Source organism: Phyllobates terribilis, unplaced genomic scaffold (genome assembly GCF_046119375.1).
Source record: "Phyllobates terribilis strain yellow unplaced genomic scaffold, ASM4611937v1 Scaffold_8__6_contigs__length_399053987, whole genome shotgun sequence".
NCBI classification, from domain to species: Eukaryota; Metazoa; Chordata; class Amphibia; order Anura; family Dendrobatidae; genus Phyllobates; species Phyllobates terribilis.
The window spans coordinates 346,368,078-346,394,577 of NW_027362768.1; the positions used below are offsets into that span (position 1 = coordinate 346,368,078).

At 45.8% G+C, this 26,500-nt stretch overlaps 19 non-coding genes and 2 pseudogenes across 19 annotated transcripts; all 21 read left to right on the forward strand.

Annotated features, from left to right (window-relative positions):
• Window positions 1–878: 878 nt before the first annotated feature.
• LOC141160411 (U2 spliceosomal RNA) lies at window positions 879–970 on the forward strand (annotated as a pseudogene).
• Window positions 971–1,764: 794 nt separating this feature from the next.
• On the forward strand, window positions 1,765–1,951 carry LOC141160218 (U2 spliceosomal RNA). The gene has a single exon (XR_012250172.1). It is a non-coding gene; the product is annotated as a U2 spliceosomal RNA (small nuclear RNA).
• Window positions 1,952–3,067: 1,116 nt separating this feature from the next.
• On the forward strand, window positions 3,068–3,258 carry LOC141157944 (U2 spliceosomal RNA). Its single transcript, XR_012247982.1, has one exon. It is a non-coding gene; the product is annotated as a U2 spliceosomal RNA (small nuclear RNA).
• A 1,119-nt stretch (window positions 3,259–4,377) lies between these two features.
• On the forward strand, window positions 4,378–4,568 carry LOC141157945 (U2 spliceosomal RNA). Its single transcript, XR_012247983.1, has one exon. It is a non-coding gene; the product is annotated as a U2 spliceosomal RNA (small nuclear RNA).
• Window positions 4,569–5,686: 1,118 nt separating this feature from the next.
• Window positions 5,687–5,877, forward strand: LOC141157946 (U2 spliceosomal RNA). Its single transcript, XR_012247984.1, has one exon. It is a non-coding gene; the product is annotated as a U2 spliceosomal RNA (small nuclear RNA).
• A 1,118-nt stretch (window positions 5,878–6,995) lies between these two features.
• Window positions 6,996–7,186, forward strand: LOC141157947 (U2 spliceosomal RNA). The gene has a single exon (XR_012247985.1). It is a non-coding gene; the product is annotated as a U2 spliceosomal RNA (small nuclear RNA).
• Window positions 7,187–8,301: 1,115 nt separating this feature from the next.
• Window positions 8,302–8,492, forward strand: LOC141157949 (U2 spliceosomal RNA). The gene has a single exon (XR_012247987.1). It is a non-coding gene; the product is annotated as a U2 spliceosomal RNA (small nuclear RNA).
• A 1,116-nt stretch (window positions 8,493–9,608) lies between these two features.
• On the forward strand, window positions 9,609–9,799 carry LOC141157950 (U2 spliceosomal RNA). Its single transcript, XR_012247988.1, has one exon. It is a non-coding gene; the product is annotated as a U2 spliceosomal RNA (small nuclear RNA).
• Window positions 9,800–10,921: 1,122 nt separating this feature from the next.
• LOC141157951 (U2 spliceosomal RNA) lies at window positions 10,922–11,112 on the forward strand. The gene has a single exon (XR_012247989.1). It is a non-coding gene; the product is annotated as a U2 spliceosomal RNA (small nuclear RNA).
• A 1,113-nt stretch (window positions 11,113–12,225) lies between these two features.
• On the forward strand, window positions 12,226–12,416 carry LOC141157952 (U2 spliceosomal RNA). The gene has a single exon (XR_012247990.1). It is a non-coding gene; the product is annotated as a U2 spliceosomal RNA (small nuclear RNA).
• A 1,116-nt stretch (window positions 12,417–13,532) lies between these two features.
• On the forward strand, window positions 13,533–13,723 carry LOC141157953 (U2 spliceosomal RNA). Its single transcript, XR_012247991.1, has one exon. It is a non-coding gene; the product is annotated as a U2 spliceosomal RNA (small nuclear RNA).
• Window positions 13,724–14,835: 1,112 nt separating this feature from the next.
• Window positions 14,836–15,026, forward strand: LOC141157955 (U2 spliceosomal RNA). Its single transcript, XR_012247993.1, has one exon. It is a non-coding gene; the product is annotated as a U2 spliceosomal RNA (small nuclear RNA).
• Window positions 15,027–16,143: 1,117 nt separating this feature from the next.
• On the forward strand, window positions 16,144–16,334 carry LOC141157956 (U2 spliceosomal RNA). The gene has a single exon (XR_012247994.1). It is a non-coding gene; the product is annotated as a U2 spliceosomal RNA (small nuclear RNA).
• A 1,117-nt stretch (window positions 16,335–17,451) lies between these two features.
• LOC141157957 (U2 spliceosomal RNA) lies at window positions 17,452–17,642 on the forward strand. Its single transcript, XR_012247995.1, has one exon. It is a non-coding gene; the product is annotated as a U2 spliceosomal RNA (small nuclear RNA).
• A 1,119-nt stretch (window positions 17,643–18,761) lies between these two features.
• Window positions 18,762–18,877, forward strand: LOC141160354 (U2 spliceosomal RNA; annotated as a pseudogene).
• Window positions 18,878–19,401: 524 nt separating this feature from the next.
• Window positions 19,402–19,583, forward strand: LOC141160086 (U2 spliceosomal RNA). Its single transcript, XR_012250072.1, has one exon. It is a non-coding gene; the product is annotated as a U2 spliceosomal RNA (small nuclear RNA).
• A 1,116-nt stretch (window positions 19,584–20,699) lies between these two features.
• On the forward strand, window positions 20,700–20,890 carry LOC141157958 (U2 spliceosomal RNA). The gene has a single exon (XR_012247996.1). It is a non-coding gene; the product is annotated as a U2 spliceosomal RNA (small nuclear RNA).
• A 1,116-nt stretch (window positions 20,891–22,006) lies between these two features.
• LOC141157959 (U2 spliceosomal RNA) lies at window positions 22,007–22,197 on the forward strand. Its single transcript, XR_012247997.1, has one exon. It is a non-coding gene; the product is annotated as a U2 spliceosomal RNA (small nuclear RNA).
• A 1,114-nt stretch (window positions 22,198–23,311) lies between these two features.
• LOC141157961 (U2 spliceosomal RNA) lies at window positions 23,312–23,502 on the forward strand. Its single transcript, XR_012247999.1, has one exon. It is a non-coding gene; the product is annotated as a U2 spliceosomal RNA (small nuclear RNA).
• A 1,106-nt stretch (window positions 23,503–24,608) lies between these two features.
• On the forward strand, window positions 24,609–24,799 carry LOC141157962 (U2 spliceosomal RNA). The gene has a single exon (XR_012248000.1). It is a non-coding gene; the product is annotated as a U2 spliceosomal RNA (small nuclear RNA).
• Window positions 24,800–25,915: 1,116 nt separating this feature from the next.
• On the forward strand, window positions 25,916–26,106 carry LOC141157963 (U2 spliceosomal RNA). The gene has a single exon (XR_012248001.1). It is a non-coding gene; the product is annotated as a U2 spliceosomal RNA (small nuclear RNA).
• The last annotated feature ends 394 nt before the right edge of the window (window positions 26,107–26,500 follow it).

Below are 26,500 nucleotides of genomic sequence, written 5' to 3' on the forward strand. Positions count from 1 at the left end.
CTTTTGGATAAACAGACATATTAGGCAAGCATTTTGGAGCTTTCACCTAAATAACTACAGGTGGTGAGATAAGCTGCACAATATAATTGACCTTTCAGTATATTGTTGCACACACACCATCTATTTAGCAAATGCCCTTGTTATCAACAGCAGCCTTTTAAACTCACCTGAGCTAACAGGTATGTGAGCTGGTTACTCTGCTGCGCTTAAAATTTCTTTTTTGGTTTGCTACAATGCCTTTTCTGAAACGTTGTCTCCCTCTGCTGGAACACTGACTTCTTTCATTTAATGCCTGCAGACTATAAAAGAGAAACCAACCCAAAAAGTTTGGTTGATTAGTCTGTGGCATTCTTTTAAACTGTTGCTTATGGCGGTCTCTGTGAGCTTCTCAGTGACATTCAGCCATCCAGGTATCCCGCCTGCAGTAGACGGAATGTGGCAATGGAACGCTGGCTGCGCGTGTCATAATAGGCTCTGAGCCTTTATATACCTGCGCACAGCAGCAGCCACCTTCAGTCTGCTGCTGGACAGCCAGCAGCAGCAGCAGCAGGAGAGGTAATTAATCAGCAACCCTCCTGCTAAGGGTAGACAGCTGCTCGTTCCACCCCCCCCCCCCCCGCCTTAATTGGTTCTCCTCCCTTCCAACGGTGTTGAGGCGGGTGGGAACAGCCGGGGGTTGAGGGTACTGTGCTAAAAGAGGTGGAGTTATGCAGATCTAAAACGCGTGGATTGCAGCAGCAGCAAGCCGAAAAGTGCAGGCATGTGAGGGATCTAGAGGTTGACAGCATGTCTTCTTAACGGGAGTCCAGGTGGCCATCTCCACAAATGGACTTTTCAGAATCCTTGGGTGGCACCGTAGTCGGAAACCAATTCTGGTTATCGCTTCTCGGCCTTTTGGCTAAGATCAAGTGTAGTATCTTTCGAAAAGGCGGTTTTGGTTGTTGGCCGCCCTAGTAGATTGATACATTATGCACACTGGGGTTTAGGCGCTTGTTAGTACGCCAGGTGGCTAATATAGTCATCTGGTGGAAAGCATGGCCCCCCAGGATCGACGCCATTGGGCCGGGGAAGATCGAAAGCCCGAAGTGTGAAGTGCCCCAGGAGTGGTGACCCTGGGGTGCCTTAACTCACTGGGATTGGGAACCCCACTTGAGTTTATGGCACATTTGCACAAGCACTTTAAATTTTCTTTCTTCGCACACACCCTTATTCCGGGCCTTCTGGCCTTAGGATGGGGAATTTTTCAATTCCCGGTCGAAGGTCCGGGCAGTATTATACTGTGAAACCTTCACTATTTATTTAATTTCTTTGTCACTGTGTGTCCACTTATTCACGTGTGTCACGTCCTACTAGGATTTTGTCGGGATGCGGTTCCCTTACGGGTTCCTCTCTTGGCAGGTCTAGGGGGGGAGTGTGTGGCCATCAGGTTCCGCTCCCCCCTGAACCCCCCTGGCTCTCCTCTTTCGGGAGGAGAGCGTTGTTGGCTCCCCTCTTCCGGGAGGGGAGCACAGTCTTTGGCTCGCAGTGCCTTGCTCGGGTGAGAACTCGGGCAGGTGCTGGGGGTAAGATTGGGTCGCCTCTGGCTTCGGCTGGAGGTGGCTTTTTGTCCCTGTTCCTCGCTGTGGCCTTTTGGCTCGGAGGGACGGGGAATGGTTTGGGGGACCCTTCTCCTTTTGGAGAGGGTTTCAAGAAGACCAGCATCCTAGTGCACTTTTTTTGTGGCACTTGTCACTTTTTTAAGCGCACTCGGGTTTTGTACACGAATTCGGGCTTTCGAAACAAAAAAAAAAAAAAAAAATCTGTTCTTATCAGTTTAATATCTGATACGTCCCCTATCTGGGGACCATATATTAAATGGATTTTTAGAACAGGGAGATGGAAAAAGAGCTTGCTCTGTCCACTCCACGCATTGACCTGGTATTGCAGTATCTCCAGGACCGGTGCACCCCTTCTTTAATGCAGTTTCTAAAATCAGAAAGAATTGAATTCAATGCTTTTTGTTCATTTGGCTTGTTTGTCGGATTTTGGGATGGACTCTTTGGCTTTGCTTTTCTTCTCCTCATTGGATTTTTCATGTTAAAAGTTGCAGAAGCCAGATGACAAGCTCATTTTGGTTCAACTTCAGCAACTGTGCATTGCATTGCCATGTAATGTAATGCAATGCTATCTATCTAGCTCTCCCTCTATACTTCCTTTTGGATAAACAGACATATTAGGCAAGCATTTTGGAGCTTTCACCTAAATAACTACAGGTGGTGAGATAAGCTGCACAATATAATTGACCTTTCAGTATATTGTTGCACACACACCATCTATTTAGCAAATGCCCTTGTTATCAACAGCAGCCTTTTAAACTCACCTGAGCTAACAGGTATGTGAGCTGGTTACTCTGCTGCGCTTAAAATTTCTTTTTTGGTTTGCTACAATGCCTTTTCTGAAACGTTGTCTCCCTCTGCTGGAACACTGACTTCTTTCATTTAATGCCTGCAGACTATAAAAGAGAAACCAACCCAAAAAGTTTGGTTGATTAGTCTGTGGCATTCTTTTAAACTGTTGCTTATGGCGGTCTCTGTGAGCTTCTCAGTGACATTCAGCCATCCAGGTATCCCGCCTGCAGTAGACGGAATGTGGCAATGGAACGCTGGCTGCGCGTGTCATAATAGGCTCTGAGCCTTTATATACCTGCGCACAGCAGCAGCCACCTTCAGTCTGCTGCTGGACAGCCAGCAGCAGCAGCAGCAGGAGAGGTAATTAATCAGCAACCCTCCTGCTAAGGGTAGACAGCTGCTCGTTCCACCCCCCCCCCCGCCTTAATTGGTTCTCCTCCCTTCCAACGGTGTTGAGGCGGGTGGGAACAGCCGGGGGTTGAGGGTACTGTGCTAAAAGAGGTGGAGTTATGCAGATCTAAAACGCGTGGATTGCAGCAGCAGCAAGCCGAAAAGTGCAGGCATGTGAGGGATCTAGAGGTTGACAGCATGTCTTCTTAACGGGAGTCCAGGTGGCCATCTCCACAAATGGACTTTTCAGAATCCTTGGGTGGCACCGTAGTCGGAAACCAATTCTGGTTATCGCTTCTCGGCCTTTTGGCTAAGATCAAGTGTAGTATCTGTTCTTATCAGTTTAATATCTGATACGTCCCCTATCTGGGGACCATATATTAAATGGATTTTTAGAACAGGGAGATGGAAAAAGAGCTTGCTCTGTCCACTCCACGCATTGACCTGGTATTGCAGTATCTCCAGGACCGGTGCACCCCTTCTTTAATGCAGTTTCTAAAATCAGAAAGAATTGAATTCAATGCTTTTTGTTCATTTGGCTTGTTTGTCGGATTTTGGGATGGACTCTTTGGCTTTGCTTTTCTTCTCCTCATTGGATTTTTCATGTTAAAAGTTGCAGAAGCCAGATGACAAGCTCATTTTGGTTCAACTTCAGCAACTGTGCATTGCATTGCCATGTAATGTAATGCAATGCTATCTATCTAGCTCTCCCTCTATACTTCCTTTTGGATAAACAGACATATTAGGCAAGCATTTTGGAGCTTTCACCTAAATAACTACAGGTGGTGAGATAAGCTGCACAATATAATTGACCTTTCAGTATATTGTTGCACACACACCATCTATTTAGCAAATGCCCTTGTTATCAACAGCAGCCTTTTAAACTCACCTGAGCTAACAGGTATGTGAGCTGGTTACTCTGCTGCGCTTAAAATTTCTTTTTTGGTTTGCTACAATGCCTTTTCTGAAACGTTGTCTCCCTCTGCTGGAACACTGACTTCTTTCATTTAATGCCTGCAGACTATAAAAGAGAAACCAACCCAAAAAGTTTGGTTGATTAGTCTGTGGCATTCTTTTAAACTGTTGCTTATGGCGGTCTCTGTGAGCTTCTCAGTGACATTCAGCCATCCAGGTATCCCGCCTGCAGTAGACGGAATGTGGCAATGGAACGCTGGCTGCGCGTGTCATAATAGGCTCTGAGCCTTTATATACCTGCGCACAGCAGCAGCCACCTTCAGTCTGCTGCTGGACAGCCAGCAGCAGCAGCAGCAGGAGAGGTAATTAATCAGCAACCCTCCTGCTAAGGGTAGACAGCTGCTCGTTCCACCCCCCCCCCCCCCGCCTTAATTGGTTCTCCTCCCTTCCAACGGTGTTGAGGCGGGTGGGAACAGCCGGGGGTTGAGGGTACTGTGCTAAAAGAGGTGGAGTTATGCAGATCTAAAACGCGTGGATTGCAGCAGCAGCAAGCCGAAAAGTGCAGGCATGTGAGGGATCTAGAGGTTGACAGCATGTCTTCTTAACGGGAGTCCAGGTGGCCATCTCCACAAATGGACTTTTCAGAATCCTTGGGTGGCACCGTAGTCGGAAACCAATTCTGGTTATCGCTTCTCGGCCTTTTGGCTAAGATCAAGTGTAGTATCTGTTCTTATCAGTTTAATATCTGATACGTCCCCTATCTGGGGACCATATATTAAATGGATTTTTAGAACAGGGAGATGGAAAAAGAGCTTGCTCTGTCCACTCCACGCATTGACCTGGTATTGCAGTATCTCCAGGACCGGTGCACCCCTTCTTTAATGCAGTTTCTAAAATCAGAAAGAATTGAATTCAATGCTTTTTGTTCATTTGGCTTGTTTGTCGGATTTTGGGATGGACTCTTTGGCTTTGCTTTTCTTCTCCTCATTGGATTTTTCATGTTAAAAGTTGCAGAAGCCAGATGACAAGCTCATTTTGGTTCAACTTCAGCAACTGTGCATTGCATTGCCATGTAATGTAATGCAATGCTATCTATCTAGCTCTCCCTCTATACTTCCTTTTGGATAAACAGACATATTAGGCAAGCATTTTGGAGCTTTCACCTAAATAACTACAGGTGGTGAGATAAGCTGCACAATATAATTGACCTTTCAGTATATTGTTGCACACACACCATCTATTTAGCAAATGCCCTTGTTATCAACAGCAGCCTTTTAAACTCACCTGAGCTAACAGGTATGTGAGCTGGTTACTCTGCTGCGCTTAAAATTTCTTTTTTGGTTTGCTACAATGCCTTTTCTGAAACGTTGTCTCCCTCTGCTGGAACACTGACTTCTTTCATTTAATGCCTGCAGACTATAAAAGAGAAACCAACCCAAAAAGTTTGGTTGATTAGTCTGTGGCATTCTTTTAAACTGTTGCTTATGGCGGTCTCTGTGAGCTTCTCAGTGACATTCAGCCATCCAGGTATCCCGCCTGCAGTAGACGGAATGTGGCAATGGAACGCTGGCTGCGCGTGTCATAATAGGCTCTGAGCCTTTATATACCTGCGCACAGCAGCAGCCACCTTCAGTCTGCTGCTGGACAGCCAGCAGCAGCAGCAGCAGCAGGAGAGGTAATTAATCAGCAACCCTCCTGCTAAGGGTAGACAGCTGCTCGTTCCACCCCCCCCCCGCCTTAATTGGTTCTCCTCCCTTCCAACGGTGTTGAGGCGGGTGGGAACAGCCGGGGGTTGAGGGTACTGTGCTAAAAGAGGTGGAGTTATGCAGATCTAAAACGCGTGGATTGCAGCAGCAGCAAGCCGAAAAGTGCAGGCATGTGAGGGATCTAGAGGTTGACAGCATGTCTTCTTAACGGGAGTCCAGGTGGCCATCTCCACAAATGGACTTTTCAGAATCCTTGGGTGGCACCGTAGTCGGAAACCAATTCTGGTTATCGCTTCTCGGCCTTTTGGCTAAGATCAAGTGTAGTATCTGTTCTTATCAGTTTAATATCTGATACGTCCCCTATCTGGGGACCATATATTAAATGGATTTTTAGAACAGGGAGATGGAAAAAGAGCTTGCTCTGTCCACTCCACGCATTGACCTGGTATTGCAGTATCTCCAGGACCGGTGCACCCCTTCTTTAATGCAGTTTCTAAAATCAGAAAGAATTGAATTCAATGCTTTTTGTTCATTTGGCTTGTTTGTCGGATTTTGGGATGGACTCTTTGGCTTTGCTTTTCTTCTCCTCATTGGATTTTTCATGTTAAAAGTTGCAGAAGCCAGATGACAAGCTCATTTTGGTTCAACTTCAGCAACTGTGCATTGCATTGCCATGTAATGTAATGCAATGCTATCTATCTAGCTCTCCCTCTATACTTCCTTTTGGATAAACAGACATATTAGGCAAGCATTTTGGAGCTTTCACCTAAATAACTACAGGTGGTGAGATAAGCTGCACAATATAATTGACCTTTCAGTATATTGTTGCACACACACCATCTATTTAGCAAATGCCCTTGTTATCAACAGCAGCCTTTTAAACTCACCTGAGCTAACAGGTATGTGAGCTGGTTACTCTGCTGCGCTTAAAATTTCTTTTTTGGTTTGCTACAATGCCTTTTCTGAAACGTTGTCTCCCTCTGCTGGAACACTGACTTCTTTCATTTAATGCCTGCAGACTATAAAAGAGAAACCAACCCAAAAAATTTGGTTGATTAGTCTGTGGCATTCTTTTAAACTGTTGCTTATGGCGGTCTCTGTGAGCTTCTCAGTGACATTCAGCCATCCAGGTATCCCGCCTGCAGTAGACGGAATGTGGCAATGGAACGCTGGCTGCGCGTGTCATAATAGGCTCTGAGCCTTTATATACCTGCGCACAGCAGCAGCCACCTTCAGTCTGCTGCTGGACAGCCAGCAGCAGCAGCAGCAGGAGAGGTAATTAATCAGCAACCCTCCTGCTAAGGGTAGACAGCTGCTCGTTCCACCCCCCCCCCCCCGCCTTAATTGGTTCTCCTCCCTTCCAACGGTGTTGAGGCGGGTGGGAACAGCCGGGGGTTGAGGGTACTGTGCTAAAAGAGGTGGAGTTATGCAGATCTAAAACGCGTGGATTGCAGCAGCAGCAAGCCGAAAAGTGCAGGCATGTGAGGGATCTAGAGGTTGACAGCATGTCTTCTTAACGGGAGTCCAGGTGGCCATCTCCACAAATGGACTTTTCAGAATCCTTGGGTGGCACCGTAGTCGGAAACCAATTCTGGTTATCGCTTCTCGGCCTTTTGGCTAAGATCAAGTGTAGTATCTGTTCTTATCAGTTTAATATCTGATACGTCCCCTATCTGGGGACCATATATTAAATGGATTTTTAGAACAGGGAGATGGAAAAAGAGCTTGCTCTGTCCACTCCACGCATTGACCTGGTATTGCAGTATCTCCAGGACCGGTGCACCCCTTATTTAATGCAGTTTCTAAAATCAGAAAGAATTGAATTCAATGCTTTTTGTTCATTTGGCTTGTTTGTCGGATTTTGGGATGGACTCTTTGGCTTTGCTTTTCTTCTCCTCATTGGATTTTTCATGTTAAAAGTTGCAGAAGCCAGATGACAAGCTCATTTTGGTTCAACTTCAGCAACTGTGCATTGCATTGCCATGTAATGTAATGCAATGCTATCTATCTAGCTCTCCCTCTATACTTCCTTTTGGATAAACAGACATATTAGGCAAGCATTTTGGAGCTTTCACCTAAATAACTACAGGTGGTGAGATAAGCTGCACAATATAATTGACCTTTCAGTATATTGTTGCACACACACCATCTATTTAGCAAATGCCCTTGTTATCAACAGCAGCCTTTTAAACTCACCTGAGCTAACAGGTATGTGAGCTGGTTACTCTGCTGCGCTTAAAATTTCATTTTTGGTTTGCTACAATGCCTTTTCTGAAACGTTGTCTCCCTCTGCTGGAACACTGACTTCTTTCATTTAATGCCTGCAGACTATAAAAGAGAAACCAACCCAAAAAGTTTGGTTGATTAGTCTGTGGCATTCTTTTAAACTGTTGCTTATGGCGGTCTCTGTGAGCTTCTCAGTGACATTCAGCCATCCAGGTATCCCGCCTGCAGTAGACGGAATGTGGCAATGGAACGCTGGCTGGGCGTGTCATAATAGGCTCTGAGCCTTGATATACCTGCGCACAGCAGCAGCCACCTTCAGTCTGCTGCTGGACAGCCAGCAGCAGCAGCAGCAGGAGAGGTAATTAATCAGCAACCCTCCTGCTAAGGGTAGACAGCTGCTCGCTCCACCCCCCCCCCGCCTTAATTGGTTCTCCTCCCTTCCAACGGTGTTGAGGCGGGTGGGAACAGCCGGGGGTTGAGGGTACTGTGCTAAAAGAGGTGGAGTTATGCAGATCTAAAACGCATGGATTGCAGCAGCAGCAAGCCGAAAAGTGCAGGCATGTGAGGGATCTAGAGGTTGACAGCATGTCTTCTTAACGGGAGTCCAGGTGGCCATCTCCACAAATGGACTTTTCAGAATCCTTGGGTGGCACCGTAGTCGGAAACCAATTCTGGTTATCGCTTCTCGGCCTTTTGGCTAAGATCAAGTGTAGTATCTGTTCTTATCAGTTTAATATCTGATACGTCCCCTATCTGGGGACCATATATTAAATGGATTTTTAGAACAGGGAGATGGAAAAAGAGCTTGCTCTGTCCACTCCACGCATTGACCTGGTATTGCAGTATCTCCAGGACCGGTGCACCCCTTCTTTAATGCAGTTTCTAAAATCAGAAAGAATTGAATTCAATGCTTTTTGTTCATTTGGCTTGTTTGTCGGATTTTGGGATGGACTCTTTGGCTTTGCTTTTCTTCTCCTCATTGGATTTTTCATGTTAAAAGTTGCAGAAGCCAGATGACAAGCTCATTTTGGTTCAACTTCAGCAACTGTGCATTGCATTGCCATGTAATGTAATGCAATGCTATCTATCTAGCTCTCCCTCTATACTTCCTTTTGGATCAACAGACATATTAGGCAAGCATTTTGGAGCTTTCACCTAAATAACTACAGGTGGTGAGATAAGCTGCACAATATAATTGACCTTTCAGTATATTGTTGCACACACACCATCTATTTAGCAAATGCCCTTGTTATCAACAGCAGCCTTTTAAACTCACCTGAGCTAACAGGTATGTGAGCTGGTTACTCTGCTGCGCTTAAAATTTCTTTTTTGGTTTGCTACAATGCCTTTTCTGAAACGTTGTCTCCCTCTGCTGGAACACTGACTTCTTTCATTTAATGCCTGCAGACTATAAAAGAGAAACCAACCCAAAAAGTTTGGTTGATTAGTCTGTGGCATTCTTTTAAACTGTTGCTTATGGCGGTCTCTGTGAGCTTCTCAGTGACATTCAGCCATCCAGGTATCCCGCCTGCAGTAGACGGAATGTGGCAATGGAACGCTGGCTGCGCGTGTCATAATAGGCTCTGAGCCTTTATATACCTGCGCACAGCAGCAGCCACCTTCAGTCTGCTGCTGGACAGCCAGCAGCAGCAGCAGCAGGAGAGGTAATTAATCAGCAACCCTCCTGCTAAGGGTAGACAGCTGCTCGTTCCACCCCCCCCCCCGCCTTAATTGGTTCTCCTCCCTTCCAACGGTGTTGAGGCGGGTGGGAACAGCCGGGAGTTGAGGGTACTGTGCTAAAAGAGGTGGAGTTATGCAGATCTAAAACGCGTGGATTGCAGCAGCAGCAAGCCGAAAAGTGCAGGCATGTGAGGGATCTAGAGGTTGACAGCATGTCTTCTTAACGGGAGTCCAGGTGGCCATCTCCACAAATGGACTTTTCAGAATCCTTGGGTGGCACCGTAGTCGGAAACCAATTCTGGTTATCGCTTCTCGGCCTTTTGGCTAAGATCAAGTGTAGTATCTGTTCTTATCAGTTTAATATCTGATACGTCCCCTATCTGGGGACCATATATTAAATGGATTTTTAGAACAGGGAGATGGAAAAAGAGCTTGCTCTGTCCACTCCACGCATTGACCTGGTATTGCAGTATCTCCAGGACCGGTGCACCCCTTCTTTAATGCAGTTTCTAAAATAAAGAAAGAATTGAATTCAATGCTTTTTGTTCATTTGGCTTGTTTGTCGGATTTTGGGATGGACTCTTTGGCTTTGCTTTTCTTCTCCTCATTGGATTTTTCATGTTAAAAGTTGCAGAAGCCAGATGACAAGCTCATTTTGGTTCAACTTCAGCAACTGTGCATTGCATTGCCATGTAATGTAATGCAATGCTATCTATCTAGCTCTCCCTCTATACTTCCTTTTGGATAAACAGACATATTAGGCAAGCATTTTGGAGCTTTCACCTAAATAACTACAGGTGGTGAGATAAGCTGCACAATATAATTGACCTTTCAGTATATTGTTGCACACACACCATCTATTTAGCAAATGCCCTTGTTATCAACAGCAGCCTTTTAAACTCACCTGAGCTAACAGGTATGTGAGCTGGTTACTCTGCTGCGCTTAAAATTTCTTTTTTGGTTTGCTACAATGCCTTTTCTGAAACGTTGTCTCCCTCTGCTGGAACACTGACTTCTTTCATTTAATGCCTGCAGACTATAAAAGAGAAACCAACCCAAAAAGTTTGGTTGATTAGTCTGTGGCATTCTTTTAAACTGTTGCTTATGGCGGTCTCTGTGAGCTTCTCAGTGACATTCAGCCATCCAGGTATCCCGCCTGCAGTAGACGGAATGTGGCAATGGAACGCTGGCTGCGCGTGTCATAATAGGCTCTGAGCCTTTATATACCTGCGCACAGCAGCAGCCACCTTCAGTCTGCTGCTGGACAGCCAGCAGCAGCAGCAGCAGGAGAGGTAATTAATCAGCAACCCTCCTGCTAAGGGTAGACAGCTGCTCGTTCCACCCTCCCCCCCCCCCCGCCTGAATTGGTTCTCCTCCCTTCCAACGGTGTTGAGGCGGGTGGGAACAGCCAGGGGTTGAGGGTACTGTGCTAAAAGAGGTGGAGTTATGCAGATCTAAAACGCGTGGATTGCAGCAGCAGCAAGCCGAAAAGTGCAGGCATGTGAGGGATCTAGAGGTTGACAGCATGTCTTCTTAACGGGAGTCCAGGTGGCCATCTCCACAAATGGACTTTTCAGAATCCTTGGGTGGCACCGTAGTCGGAAACCAATTCTGGTTATCGCTTCTCGGCCTTTTGGCTAAGATCAAGTGTAGTATCTGTTCTTATCAGTTTAATATCTGATACGTCCCCTATCTGGGGACCATATATTAAATGGATTTTTAGAACAGGGAGATGGAAAAAGAGCTTGCTCTGTCCACTCCACGCATTGACCTGGTATTGCAGTATCTCCAGGACCGGTGCACCCCTTCTTTAATGCAGTTTCTAAAATCAGAAAGAATTGAATTCAATGCTTTTTGTTCATTTGGCTTGTTTGTCGGATTTTGGGATGGACTCTTTGGCTTTGCTTTTCTTCTCCTCATTGGATTTTTCATGTTAAAAGTTGCAGAAGCCAGATGACAAGCTCATTTTGGTTCAACTTCAGCAACTGTGCATTGCATTGCCATGTAATATAATGCAATGCTATCTATCTAGCTCTCCCTCTATACTTCCTTTTGGATAAACAGACATATTAGGCAAGCATTTTGGAGCTTTCACCTAAATAACTACAGGTGGTGAGATAAGCTGCACAATATAATTGACCTTTCAGTATATTGTTGCACACACACCATCTATTTAGCAAATGCCCTTGTTATCAACAGCAGCCTTTTAAACTCACCTGAGCTAACAGGTATGTGAGCTGGTTACTCTGCTGCGCTTAAAATTTCTTTTTTGGTTTGCTACAATGCCTTTTCTGAAACGTTGTCTCCCTCTGCTGGAACACTGACTTCTTTCATTTAATGCCTGCAGACTATAAAAGAGAAACCAACCCAAAAAGTTTGGTTGATTAGTCTGTGGCATTCTTTTAAACTGTTGCTTATGGCGGTCTCTGTGAGCTTCTCAGTGACATTCAGCCATCCAGGTATCCCGCCTGCAGTAGACGGAATGTGGCAATGGAACGCTGGCTGGGCGAGTCATAATAGGCTCTGAGCCTTTATATACCTGCGCACAGCAGCAGCCACCTTCAGTCTGCTGCTGGACAGCCAGCAGCAGCAGCAGGAGAGGTAATTAATCAGCAACCCTCCTGCTAAGGGTAGACAGCTGCTCGTTCCACCCCCCCCCCCGCCTTAATTGGTTCTCCTCCCTTCCAACGGTGTTGAGGCGGGTGGGAACAGCCGGGGGTTGAGGGTACTGTGCTAAAAGAGGTGGAGTTATGCAGATCTAAAACGCGTGGATTGCAGCAGCAGCAAGCCGAAAAGTGCAGGCATGTGAGGGATCTAGAGGTTGACAGCATGTCTTCTTAACGGGAGTCCAGGTGGCCATCTCCACAAATGGACTTTTCAGAATCCTTGGGTGGCACCGTAGTCGGAAACCAATTCTGGTTATCGCTTCTCGGCCTTTTGGCTAAGATCAAGTGTAGTATCTGTTCTTATCAGTTTAATATCTGATACGTCCCCTATCTGGGGACCATATATTAAATGGATTTTTAGAACAGGGAGATGGAAAAAGAGCTTGCTCTGTCCACTCCACGCATTGACCTGGTATTGCAGTATCTCCAGGACCGGTGCACCCCTTCTTTAATGCAGTTTCTAAAATCAGAAAGAATTGAATTCAATGCTTTTTGTTCATTTGGCTTGTTTGTCGGATTTTGGGATGGACTCTTTGGCTTTGCTTTTCTTCTCCTCATTGGATTTTTCATGTTAAAAGTTGCAGAAGCCAGATGACAAGCTCATTTTGGTTCAACTTCAGCAACTGTGCATTGCATTGCCATGTAATGTAATGCAATGCTATCTATCTAGCTCTCCCTCTATACTTCCTTTTGGATAAACAGACATATTAGGCAAGCATTTTGGAGCTTTCACCTAAATAACTACAGGTGGTGAGATAAGCTGCACAATATAATTGACCTTTCAGTATATTGTTGCACACACACCATCTATTTAGCAAATGCCCTTGTTATCAACAGCAGCCTTTTAAACTCACCTGAGCTAACAGGTATGTGAGCTGGTTACTCTGCTGCGCTTAAAATTTCTTTTTTGGTTTGCTACAATGCCTTTTCTGAAACGTTGTCTCCCTCTGCTGGAACACTGACTTCTTTCATTTAATGCCTGCAGACTATAAAAGAGAAACCAACCCAAAAAGTTTGGTTGATTAGTCTGTGGCATTCTTTTAAACTGTTGCTTATGGCGGTCTCTGTGAGCTTCTCAGTGACATTCAGCCATCCAGGTATCCCGCCTGCAGTAGACGGAATGTGGCAATGGAACGCTGGCTGCGCGTGTCATAATAGGCTCTGAGCCTTTATATACCTGCGCACAGCAGCAGCCACCTTCAGTCTGCTGCTGGACAGCCAGCAGCAGCAGCAGCAGGAGAGGTAATTAATCAGCAACCCTCCTGCTAAGGGTAGACAGCTGCTCGTTCCACCCCCCCCCCCGCCTTAATTGGTTCTCCTCCCTTCCAACGGTGTTGAGGCGGGTGGGAACAGCCGGGGGTTGAGGGTACTGTGCTAAAAGAGGTGGAGTTATGCAGATCTAAAACGCGTGGATTGCAGCAGCAGCAAGCCGAAAAGTGCAGGCATGTGAGGGATCTAGAGGTTGACAGCATGTCTTCTTAACGGGAGTCCAGGTGGCCATCTCCACAAATGGACTTTTCAGAATCCTTGGGTGGCACCGTAGTCGGAAACCAATTCTGGTTATCGCTTCTCGGCCTTTTGGCTAAGATCAAGTGTAGTATCTGTTCTTATCAGTTTAATATCTGATACGTCCCCTATCTGGGGACCATATATTAAATGGATTTTTAGAACAGGGAGATGGAAAAAGAGCTTGCTCTGTCCACTCCACGCATTGACCTGGTATTGCAGTATCTCCAGGACCGGTGCACCCCTTCTTTAATGCAGTTTCTAAAATCAGAAAGAATTGAATTCAATGCTTTTTGTTCATTTCGCTTGTTTGTCGGATTTTGGGATGGACTCTTTGGCTTTGCTTTTCTTCTCCTCATTGGATTTTTCATGTTAAAAGTTGCAGAAGCCAGATGACAAGCTCATTTTGGTTCAACTTCAGCAACTGTGCATTGCATTGCCATGTAATGTAATGCAATGCTATCTATCTAGCTCTCCCTCTATACTTCCTTTTGGATAAACAGACATATTAGGCAAGCATTTTGGAGCTTTCACCTAAATAACTACAGGTGGTGAGATAAGCTGCACAATATAATTGACCTTTCAGTATATTGTTGCACACACACCATCTATTTAGCAAATGCCCTTGTTATCAACAGCAGCCTTTTAAACTCACCTGAGCTAACAGGTATGTGAGCTGGTTACTCTGCTGCGCTTAAAATTTCTTTTTTGGTTTGCTACAATGCCTTTTCTGAAACGTTGTCTCCCTCTGCTGGAACACTGACTTCTTTCATTTAATGCCTGCAGACTATAAAAGAGAAACCAACCCAAAAAGTTTGGTTGATTAGTCTGTGGCATTCTTTTAAACTGTTGCTTATGGCGGTCTCTGTGAGCTTCTCAGTGACATTCAGCCATCCAGGTATCCCGCCTGCAGTAGACGGAATGTGGCAATGGAACGCTGGCTGCGCGTGTCATAATAGGCTCTGAGCCTTTATATACCTGCGCACAGCAGCAGCCACCTTCAGTCTGCTGCTGGACAGCCAGCAGCAGCAGGAGAGGTAATTAATCAGCAACCCTCCTGCTAAGGGTAGACAGCTGCTCGTTCCACCCCCCCTCCCCCGCCTTAATTGGTTCTCCTCCCTTCCAACGGTGTTGAGGCGGGTGGGAACAGCCGGGGGTTGAGGGTACTGTGCTAAAAGAGGTGGAGTTATGCAGATCTAAAACGCGTGGATTGCAGCAGCAGCAAGCCGAAAAGTGCAGGCATGTGAGGGATCTAGAGGTTGACAGCATGTCTTCTTAACGGGAGTCCAGGTGGCCATCTCCACAAATGGACTTTTCAGAATCCTTGGGTGGCACCGTAGTCGGAAACCAATTCTGGTTATCGCTTCTCGGCCTTTTGGCTAAGATCAAGTGTAGTATCTGTTCTTATCAGTTTAATATCTGATACGTCCCCTATCTGGGGACCATATATTAAATGGATTTTTAGAACAGGGAGATGGAAAAAGAGCTTGCTCTGTCCACTCCACGCATTGACCTGGTATTGCAGTATCTCCAGGACCGGTGCACCCCTTCTTTAATGCAGTTTCTAAAATCAGAAAGAATTGAATTCAATGCTTTTTGTTCATTTGGCTTGTTTGTCGGATTTTGGGATGGACTCTTTGGCTTTGCTTTTCTTCTCCTCATTGGATTTTTCATGTTAAAAGTTGCAGAAGCCAGATGACAAGCTCATTTTGGTTCAACTTCAGCAACTGTGCATTGCATTGCCATGTAATGTAATGCAATGCTATCTATCTAGCTCTCCCTCTATACTTCCTTTTGGATAAACAGACATATTAGGCAAGCATTTTGGAGCTTTCACCTAAATAACTACAGGTGGTGAGATAAGCTGCACAATATAATTGACCTTTCAGTATATTGTTGCACACACACCATCTATTTAGCAAATGCCCTTGTTATCAACAGCAGCCTTTTAAACTCACCTGAGCTAACAGGTATGTGAGCTGGTTACTCTGCTGCGCTTAAAATTTCTTTTTTGGTTTGCTACAATGCCTTTTCTGAAACGTTGTCTCCCTCTGCTGGAACACTGACTTCTTTCATTTAATGCCTGCAGACTATAAAAGAGAAACCAACCCAAAAAGTTTGGTTGATTAGTCTGTGGCATTCTTTTAAACTGTTGCTTATGGCGGTCTCTGTGAGCTTCTCAGTGACATTCAGCCATCCAGGTATCCCGCCTGCAGTAGACGGAATGTGGCAATGGAACGCTGGCTGCGCGTGTCATAATAGGCTCTGAGCCTTTATATACCTGCGCACAGCAGCAGCCACCTTCAGTCTGCTGCTGGACAGCCAGCAGCAGCAGCAGCAGGAGAGGTAATTAATCAGCAACCCTCCTGCTAAGGGTAGACAGCTGCTCGTTCCACCCCCCCCCCCCGCCTTAATTGGTTCTCCTCCCTTCCAACGGTGTTGAGGCGGGTGGGAACAGCCGGGGGTTGAGGGTACTGTGCTAAAAGAGGTGGAGTTATGCAGATCTAAAACGCGTGGATTGCAGCAGCAGCAAGCCGAAAAGTGCAGGCATGTGAGGGATCTAGAGGTTGACAGCATGTCTTCTTAACGGGAGTCCAGGTGGCCATCTCCACAAATGGACTTTTCAGAATCCTTGGGTGGCACCGTAGTCGGAAACCAATTCTGGTTATCGCTTCTCGGCCTTTTGGCTAAGATCAAGTGTAGTATCTGTTCTTATCAGTTTAATATCTGATACGTCCCCTATCTGGGGACCATATATTAAATGGATTTTTAGAACAGGGAGATGGAAAAAGAGCTTGCTCTGTCCACTCCACGCATTGACCTGGTATTGCAGTATCTCCAGGACCGGTGCACCCCTTCTTTAATGCAGTTTCTAAAATCAGAAAGAATTGAATTCAATGCTTTTTGTTCATTTGGCTTGTTTGTCGGATTTTGGGATGGACTCTTTGGCTTTGCTTTTCTTCTCCTCATTGGATTTTTCATGTTAAAAGTTGCAGAAGCCAGATGACAAGCTCATTTTGGTTCAACTTCAGCAACTGTGCATTGCATTGCCATGTAATGTAACGCAATGCTATCTATCTAGCTCTCCCTCTATACTTCCTTTTGGATAAACAGACATATTAGGCAAGCATTTTGGAGCTTTCACCTAAATAACTACAGGTGGTGAGATAAGCTGCACAATATAATTGACCTTTCAGTATATTGTTGCACACACACCATCTATTTAGCAAATGCCCTTGTTATCAACAGCAGCCTTTTAAACTCACCTGAGCTAACAGGTATGTGAGCTGGTTACTCTGCTGCGCTTAAAATTTCTTTTTTGGTTTGCTACAATGCCTTTTCTGAAACGTTGTCTCCCTCTGCTGGAACACTGACTTCTTTCATTTAATGCCTGCAGACTATAAAAGAGAAACCAACCCAAAAAGTTTGGTTGATTAGTCTGTGGCATTCTTTTAAACTGTTGCTTATGGCGGTCTCTGTGAGCTTCTCAGTGACATTCAGCCATCCAGGTATCCCGCCTGCAGTAGACGGAATGTGGCAATGGAACGCTGGCTGCGCGTGTCATAATAGGCTCTGAGCCTTTATATACCTGCGCACAGCAGCAGCCACCTTCAGTCTGCTGCTGGACAGCCAGCAGCAGCAGCAGCAGGAGAGGTAATTAATCAGCAACCCTCCTGCTAAGGGTAGACAGCTGCTCGTTCCACCCCCCCCCCCCGCCTTAATTGGTTCTCCTCCCTTCCAACGGTGTTGAGGCGGGTGGGAACAGCCGGGGGTTGAGGGTACTGTGCTAAAAGAGGTGGAGTTATGCAGATCTAAAACGCGTGGATTGCAGCAGCAGCAAGCCGAAAAGTGCAGGCATGTGAGGGATCTAGAGGTTGACAGCATGTCTTCTTAACGGGAGTCCAGGTGGCCATCTCCACAAATGGACTTTTCAGAATCCTTGGGTGGCACCGTAGTCGGAAACCAATTCTGGTTATCGCTTCTCGGCCTTTTGGCTAAGATCAAGTGTAGTATCTGTTCTTATCAGTTTAATATCTGATACGTCCCCTATCTGGGGACCATATATTAAATGGATTTTTAGAACAGGGAGATGGAAAAAGAGCTTGCTCTGTCCACTCCACGCATTGACCTGGTATTGCAGTATCTCCAGGACCGGTGCACCCCTTCTTTAATGCAGTTTCTAAAATCAGAAAGAATTGAATTCAATGCTTTTTGTTCATTTGGCTTGTTTGTCGGATTTTGGGATGGACTCTTTGGCTTTGCTTTTCTTCTCCTCATTGGATTTTTCATGTTAAAAGTTGCAGAAGCCAGATGACAAGCTCATTTTGGTTCAACTTCAGCAACTGTGCATTGCATTGCCATGTAATGTAATGCAATGCTATCTATCTAGCTCTCCCTCTATACTTCCTTTTGGATAAACAGACATATTAGGCAAGCATTTTGGAGCTTTCACCTAAATAACTACAGGTGGTGAGATAAGCTGCACAATATAATTGACCTTTCAGTATATTGTTGCACACACACCATCTATTTAGCAAATGCCCTTGTTATCAACAGCAGCCTTTTAAACTCACCTGAGCTAACAGGTATGTGAGCTGGTTACTCTGCTGCGCTTAAAATTTCTTTTTTGGTTTGCTACAATGCCTTTTCTGAAACGTTGTCTCCCTCTGCTGGAACACTGACTTCTTTCATTTAATGCCTGCAGACTATAAAAGAGAAACCAACCCAAAAAGTTTGGTTGATTAGTCTGTGGCATTCTTTTAAACTGTTGCTTATGGCGGTCTCTGTGAGCTTCTCAGTGACATTCAGCCATCCAGGTATCCCGCCTGCAGTAGACGGAATGTGGCAATGGAACGCTGGCTGCGCGTGTCATAATAGGCTCTGAGCCTTTATATACCTGCGCACAGCAGCAGCCACCTTCAGTCTGCTGCTGGACAGCCAGCAGCAGCAGCAGCAGGAGAGGTAATTAATCAGCAACCCTCCTGCTAAGGGTAGACAGCTGCTCGTTCCACCCCCCCCCCCCCCGCCTTAATTGGTTCTCCTCCCTTCCAACGGTGTTGAGGCGGGTGGGAACAGCCGGGGGTTGAGGGTACTGTGCTAAAAGAGGTGGAGTTATGCAGATCTAAAACGCGTGGATTGCAGCAGCAGCAAGCCGAAAAGTGCAGGCATGTGAGGGATCTAGAGGTTGACAGCATGTCTTCTTAACGGGAGTCCAGGTGGCCATCTCCACAAATGGACTTTTCAGAATCCTTGGGTGGCACCGTAGTCGGAAACCAATTCTGGTTATCGCTTCTCGGCCTTTTGGCTAAGATCAAGTGTAGTATCTTTTGAAAAGGCAGTTTTGTCCTTGGGCTGCCCTAGTAAATTGATGCATATTACACACTGGTTTGGTGCACTTGTTAGTACGCCAGGTGGCTCATAGAGTTATCTGATGGAAAACATGGCCCTCCAGGATCGAAGTCACTAGGCTGGGTAAGTGTGAGGGCTTTGGAGCAATGTGCCCCAGGAGTAGGCGCCCTGGTGGGAGTCCAAGCTTACTGGGACTGGGAACCCCAGAAAGACTTGGCTTCGTAGCACGCCGCACCTTTGCCAATCATACTTTCTGAGCAACCCCCCCTATTCCTGGCCTCCGGGCTAGGAAGGGGAATTTTTATAAACCCGGTCGGAGGTCAGGTCAGCTTTGGGCTGAGAAACCAACACAGGCTCCAGCTCCACTAGGGTGGCAGCCTAGATGGAAGCTGGGAGCACGAAAACGGCTCTTCTCCGGCTTCGGCTAGGGAGAGCATCGGAGATCCCTGACCCTCGCTGTGGCCTTCTGGCTCGGAGGGATGGGGATGGTTTATTGGGGACCCTCTCCTCCGGGAAGGGTCCACATGAATCCTCGCCTCGTGCGCTGTTTTGGTGTGACTTCGGTCACATTTTTCAGTGCCTTGGATGCAGCTTCAATCAAAAAATCTGTTCTTATCAGTTTAATATCTGATACGTCCCCTATCTGGGGACCATATATTAAATGGATTTTTAGAACAGGGAGATGGAAAAAGAGCTTGCTCTGTCCACTCCACGCATTGACCTGGTATTGCAGTATCTCCAGGACCGGTGCACCCCTTCTTTAATGCAGTTTCTAAAATCAGAAAGAATTGAATTCAATGCTTTTTGTTCATTTGGCTTGTTTGTCGGATTTTGGGATGGACTCTTTGGCTTTGCTTTTCTTCTCCTCATTGGATTTTTCATGTTAAAAGTTGCAGAAGCCAGATGACAAGCTCATTTTGGTTCAACTTCAGCAACTGTGCATTGCATTGCCATGTAATGTAATGCAATGCTATCTATCTAGCTCTCCCTCTATACTTCCTTTTGGATAAACAGACATATTAGGCAAGCATTTTGGAGCTTTCACCTAAATAACTACAGGTGGTGAGATAAGCTGCACAATATAATTGACCTTTCAGTATATTGTTGCACACACACCATCTATTTAGCAAATGCCCTTGTTATCAACAGCAGCCTTTTAAACTCACCTGAGCTAACAGGTATGTGAGCTGGTTACTCTGCTGCGCTTAAAATTTCTTTTTTGGTTTGCTACAATGCCTTTTCTGAAACGTTGTCTCCCTCTGCTGGAACACTGACTTCTTTCATTTAATGCCTGCAGACTATAAAAGAGAAACCAACCCAAAAAGTTTGGTTGATTAGTCTGTGGCATTCTTTTAAACTGTTGCTTATGGCGGTCTCTGTGAGCTTCTCAGTGACATTCAGCCATCCAGGTATCCCGCCTGCAGTAGACGGAATGTGGCAATGGAACGCTGGCTGCGCGTGTCATAATAGGCTCTGAGCCTTTATATACCTGCGCACAGCAGCAGCCACCTTCAGTCTGCTGCTGGACAGCCAGCAGCAGCAGCAGGAGAGGTAATTAATCAGCAACCCTCCTGCTAAGGGTAGACAGCTGCTCGTTCCACCCCCCCCCCCCCCGCCTTAATTGGTTCTCCTCCCTTCCAACGGTGTTGAGGCGGGTGGGAACAGCCGGGGGTTGAGGGTACTGTGCTAAAAGAGGTGGAGTTATGCAGATCTAAAACGCGTGGATTGCAGCAGCAGCAAGCCGAAAAGTGCAGGCATGTGAGGGATCTAGAGGTTGACAGCATGTCTTCTTAACGGGAGTCCAGGTGGCCATCTCCACAAATGGACTTTTCAGAATCCTTGGGTGGCACCGTAGTCGGAAACCAATTCTGGTTATCGCTTCTCGGCCTTTTGGCTAAGATCAAGTGTAGTATCTGTTCTTATCAGTTTAATATCTGATACGTCCCCTATCTGGGGACCATATATTAAATGGATTTTTAGAACAGGGAGATGGAAAAAGAGCTTGCTCTGTCCACTCCACGCATTGACCTGGTATTGCAGTATCTCCAGGACCGGTGCACCCCTTCTTTAATGCAGTTTCTAAAATCAGAAAGAATTGAATTCAATGCTTTTTGTTCATTTGGCTTGTTTGTCGGATTTTGGGATGGACTCTTTGGCTTTGCTTTTCTTCTCCTCATTGGATTTTTCATGTTAAAAGTTGCAGAAGCCAGATGACAAGCTCATTTTGGTTCAACTTCAGCAACTGTGCATTGCATTGCCATGTAATGTAATGCAATGCTATCTATCTAGCTCTCCCTCTATACTTCCTTTTGGATAAACAGACATATTAGGCAAGCATTTTGGAGCTTTCACCTAAATAACTACAGGTGGTGAGATAAGCTGCACAATATAATTGACCTTTCAGTATATTGTTGCACACACACCATCTATTTAGCAAATGCCCTTGTTATCAACAGCAGCCTTTTAAACTCACCTGAGCTAACAGGTATGTGAGCTGGTTACTCTGCTGCGCTTAAAATTTCTTTTTTGGTTTGCTACAATGCCTTTTCTGAAACGTTGTCTCCCTCTGCTGGAACACTGACTTCTTTCATTTAATGCCTGCAGACTATAAAAGAGAAACCAACCCAAAAAGTTTGGTTGATTAGTCTGTGGCATTCTTTTAAACTGTTGCTTATGGCGGTCTCTGTGAGCTTCTCAGTGACATTCAGCCATCCAGGTATCCCGCCTGCAGTAGACGGAATGTGGCAATGGAACGCTGGCTGCGCGTGTCATAATAGGCTCTGAGCCTTTATATACCTGCGCACAGCAGCAGCCACCTTCAGTCTGCTGCTGGACATCCAGCAGCAGCAGCAGCAGGAGAGGTAATTAATCAGCAACCCTCCTGCTAAGGGTAGACAGCTGCTCGTTCCACCCCCCCCCCCGCCTTAATTGGTTCTCCTCCCTTCCAACGGTGTTGAGGCGGGTGGGAACAGCCGGGGGTTGAGGGTACTGTGCTAAAAGAGGTGGAGTTATGCAGATCTAAAACGCGTGGATTGCAGCAGCAGCAAGCCGAAAAGTGCAGGCATGTGAGGGATCTAGAGGTTGACAGCATGTCTTCTTAACGGGAGTCCAGGTGGCCATCTCCACAAATGGACTTTTCAGAATCCTTGGGTGGCACCGTAGTCGGAAACCAATTCTGGTTATCGCTTCTCGGCCTTTTGGCTAAGATCAAGTGTAGTATCTGTTCTTATCAGTTTAATATCTGATACGTCCCCTATCTGGGGACCATATATTAAATGGATTTTTAGAACAGGGAGATGGAAAAAGAGCTTGCTCTGTCCACTCCACGCATTGACCTGGTATTGCAGTATCTCCAGGACCGGTGCACCCCTTCTTTAATGCAGTTTCTAAAATCAGAAAGAATTGAATTCAATGCTTTTTGTTCATTTGGCTTGTTTGTCGGATTTTGGGATGGACTCTTTGGCTTTGCTTTTCTTCTCCTCATTGGATTTTTCATGTTAAAAGTTGCAGAAGCCAGATGACAAGCTCATTTTGGTTCAACTTCAGCAACTGTGCATTGCATTGCCATGTAATGTAATGCAATGCTATCTATCTAGCTCTCCCTCTATACTTCCTTTTGGATAAACAGACATATTAGGCAAGCATTTTGGAGCTTTCACCTAAATAACTACAGGTGGTGAGATAAGCTGCACAATATAATTGACCTTTCAGTATATTGTTGCACACACACCATCTATTTAGCAAATGCCCTTGTTATCAACAGCAGCCTTTTAAACTCACCTGAGCTAACAGGTATGTGAGCTGGTTACTCTGCTGCGCTTAAAATTTCTTTTTTGGTTTGCTACAATGCCTTTTCTGAAACGTTGTCTCCCTCTGCTGGAACACTGACTTCTTTCATTTAATGCCTGCAGACTATAAAAGAGAAACCAACCCAAAAAGTTTGGTTGATTAGTCTGTGGCATTCTTTTAAACTGTTGCTTATGGCGGTCTCTGTGAGCTTCTCAGTGACATTCAGCCATCCAGGTATCCCGCCTGCAGTAGACGGAATGTGGCAATGGAACGCTGGCTGCGCGTGTCATAATAGGCTCTGAGCCTTTATATACCTGCGCACAGCAGCAGCCACCTTCAGTCTGCTGCTGGACAGCCAGCAGCAGCAGCAGGAGAGGTAATTAATCAGCAACCCTCCTGCTAAGGGTAGACAGCTGCTCGTTCCACCCCCCCCCCCCGCCTTAATTGGTTCTCCTCCCTTCCAACGGTGTTGAGGCGGGTGGGAACAGCCGGGGGTTGAGGGTACTGTGCTAAAAGAGGTGGAGTTATGCAGATCTAAAACGCGTGGATTGCAGCAGCAGCAAGCCGAAAAGTGCAGGCATGTGAGGGATCTAGAGGTTGACAGCATGTCTTCTTAACGGGAGTCCAGGTGGCCATCTCCACAAATGGACTTTTCAGAATCCTTGGGTGGCACCGTAGTCGGAAACCAATTCTGGTTATCGCTTCTCGGCCTTTTGGCTAAGATCAAGTGTAGTATCTGTTCTTATCAGTTTAATATCTGATACGTCCCCTATCTGGGGACCATATATTAAATGGATTTTTAGAACAGGGAGATGGAAAAAGAGCTTGCTCTGTCCACTCCACGCATTGACCTGGTATTGCAGTATCTCCAGGACCGGTGCACCCCTTCTTTAATGCAGTTTCTAAAATCAGAAAGAATTGAATTCAATGCTTTTTGTTCATTTGGCTTGTTTGTCGGATTTTGGGATGGACTCTTTGGCTTTGCTTTTCTTCTCCTCATTGGATTTTTCATGTTAAAAGTTGCAGAAGCCAGATGACAAGCTCATTTTGGTTCAACTTCAGCAACTGTGCATTGCATTGCCATGTAATGTAATGCAATGCTATCTATCTAGCTCTCCCTCTATACTTCCTTTTGGATAAACAGACATATTAGGCAAGCATTTTGGAGCTTTCACCTAAATAACTACAGGTGGTGAGATAAGCTGCACAATATAATTGACCTTTCAGTATATTGTTGCACACACACCATCTATTTAGCAAATGCCCTTGTTATCAACAGCAGCCTTTTAAACTCACCTGAGCTAACAGGTATGTGAGCTGGTTACTCTGCTGCGCTTAAAATTTCTTTTTTGGTTTGCTACAATGCCTTTTCTGAAACGTTGTCTCCCTCTGCTGGAACACTGACTTCTTTCATTTAATGCCTGCAGACTATAAAAGAGAAACCAACCCAAAAAGTTTGGTTGATTAGTCTGTGGCATTCTTTTAAACTGTTGCTTATGGCGGTCTCTGTGAGCTTCTCAGTGACATTCAGCCATCCAGGTATCCCGCCTGCAGTAGACGGAATGTGGCAATGGAACGCTGGCTGCGCGTGTCATAATAGGCTCTGAGCCTTTATATACCTGCGCACAGCAGCAGCCACCTTCAGTCTGCTGCTGGACAGCCAGCAGGAGAGGTAATTAATCAGCAACCCTCCTGCTAAGGGTAGACAGCTGCTCGTTCCACCCCCCCCCCCCCGCCTTAATTGGTTCTCCTCCCTTCCAACGGTGTTGAGGCGGGTGGGAACAGCCGGGGGTTGAGGGTACTGTGCTAAAAGAGGTGGAGTTATGCAGATCTAAAACGCGTGGATTGCAGCAGCAGCAAGCCGAAAAGTGCAGGCATGTGAGGGATCTAGAGGTTGACAGCATGTCTTCTTAACGGGAGTCCAGGTGGCCATCTCCACAAATGGACTTTTCAGAATCCTTGGGTGGCACCGTAGTCGGAAACCAATTCTGGCTATCGCTTCTCGGCCTTTTGGCTAAGATCAAGTGTAGTATCTGTTCTTATCAGTTTAATATCTGATACGTCCCCTATCTGGGGACCATATATTAAATGGATTTTTAGAACAGGGAGATGGAAAAAGAGCTTGCTCTGTCCACTCCACGCATTGACCTGGTATTGCAGTATCTCCAGGACCGGTGCACCCCTTCTTTAATGCAGTTTCTAAAATCAGAAAGAATTGAATTCAATGCTTTTTGTTCATTTGGCTTGTTTGTCGGATTTTGGGATGGACTCTTTGGCTTTGCTTTTCTTCTCCTCATTGGATTTTTCATGTTAAAAGTTGCAGAAGCCAGATGACAAGCTCATTTTGGTTCAACTTCAGCAACTGTGCATTGCATTGCCATGTAATGTAATGCAATGCTATCTATCTAGCTCTCCCTCTATACTTCCTTTTGGATAAACAGACATATTAGGCAAGCATTTTGGAGCTTTCACCTAAATAACTACAGGTGGTGAGATAAGCTGCACAATATAATTGACCTTTCAGTATATTGTTGCACACACACCATCTATTTAGCAAATGCCCTTGTTATCAACAGCAGCCTTTTAAACTCACCTGAGCTAACAGGTATGTGAGCTGGTTACTCTGCTGCGCTTAAAATTTCTTTTTTGGTTTGCTACAATGCCTTTTCTGAAACGTTGTCTCCCTCTGCTGGAACACTGACTTCTTTCATTTAATGCCTGCAGACTATAAAAGAGAAACCAACCCAAAAAGTTTGGTTGATTAGTCTGTGGCATTCTTTTAAACTGTTGCTTATGGCGGTCTCTGTGAGCTTCTCAGTGACATTCAGCCATCCAGGTATCCCGCCTGCAGTAGACGGAATGTGGCAATGGAACGCTGGCTGCGCGTGTCATAATAGGCTCTGAGCCTTTATATACCTGCGCACAGCAGCAGCCACCTTCAGTCTGCTGCTGGACATCCAGCAGCAGCAGCAGCAGGAGAGGTAATTAATCAGCAACCCTCCTGCTAAGGGTAGACAGCTGCTCGTTCCACCCCCCCCCCCGCCTTAATTGGTTCTCCTCCCTTCCAACGGTGTTGAGGCGGGTGGGAACAGCCGGGGGTTGAGGGTACTGTGCTAAAAGAGGTGGAGTTATGCAGATCTAAAACGCGTGGATTGCAGCAGCAGCAAGCCGAAAAGTGCAGGCATGTGAGGGATCTAGAGGTTGACAGCATGTCTTCTTAACGGGAGTCCAGGTGGCCATCTCCACAAATGGACTTTTCAGAATCCTTGGGTGGCACCGTAGTCGGAAACCAATTCTGGTTATCGCTTCTCGGCCTTTTGGCTAAGATCAAGTGTAGTATCTGTTCTTATCAGTTTAATATCTGATACGTCCCCTATCTGGGGACCATATATTAAATGGATTTTTAGAACAGGGAGATGGAAAAAGAGCTTGCTCTGTCCACTCCACGCATTGACCTGGTATTGCAGTATCTCCAGGACCGGTGCACCCCTTCTTTAATGCAGTTTCTAAAATCAGAAAGAATTGAATTCAATGCTTTTTGTTCATTTGGCTTGTTTGTCGGATTTTGGGATGGACTCTTTGGCTTTGCTTTTCTTCTCCTCATTGGATTTTTCATGTTAAAAGTTGCAGAAGCCAGATGACAAGCTCATTTTGGTTCAACTTCAGCAACTGTGCATTGCATTGCCATGTAATGTAATGCAATGCTATCTATCTAGCTCTCCCTCTATACTTCCTTTTGGATAAACAGACATATTAGGCAAGCATTTTGGAGCTTTCACCTAAATAACTACAGGTGGTGAGATAAGCTGCACAATATAATTGACCTTTCAGTATATTGTTGCACACACACCATCTATTTAGCAAATGCCCTTGTTATCAACAGCAG